Here is a 653-nt window from a genome sequence, read left to right as displayed (position 1 = left end):
GAACCAAACCTGCTCCGGTGTTTGTTCTGCTAAAGGGAACCAGCCTCTACGGAGCGACATTAGGGACAACATTAGTAGAAGCAAAGAAGTTTTAAAAAATGGAGATTTGACACATTTTGGGGGCTAATTTATGTTTGAACAAAGGTTCAACCAATAGTTTTGTCAGTTTTTTTTTATTATAGATTATACATTTTTATTATATCTGTTCTGTCAAAAATATATATTTTGGTTATTTATTTTTCTCAAATATATTCGAGGAAACTATTTAAGAAAATTCAAAAATGAATGGCAGAGTTAAAAATAAACAAATATTATACAAATATAAAAAATATTTTACTGTGTTTTTACAAATATAAATTCTGTTCAGTCACCTGGAGAATAAATAAGCAACATACAGCTGTGGTCATTTTCACTCTAATGGAAATTTGAAAATGGCAGCAACATCAGAGATGTGCAGAATGACGGCAACATGTTATTTATCTGAAGATCTTGACCAAATTGATCCAGTAGATAAAACCGATTAGATCTGACTTCATTTCATTGTTCTTGTGAATTATTTGCCCTACATTTTATGTTCTTGTGGCTCAAAGTGGTTCAGTCACCATTAATGTAAACTGTAAAATACCAGAAAGGCGGTATGTACAAATTGGCTT

Source organism: Cyprinodon variegatus, unplaced genomic scaffold, assembly GCF_000732505.1.
Source record: "Cyprinodon variegatus isolate N-32 unplaced genomic scaffold, C_variegatus-1.0 Scaffold232, whole genome shotgun sequence".
NCBI classification, from domain to species: domain Eukaryota; kingdom Metazoa; phylum Chordata; class Actinopteri; order Cyprinodontiformes; family Cyprinodontidae; genus Cyprinodon; species Cyprinodon variegatus.
Note: the sequence above shows the minus strand (reverse complement) of the source record.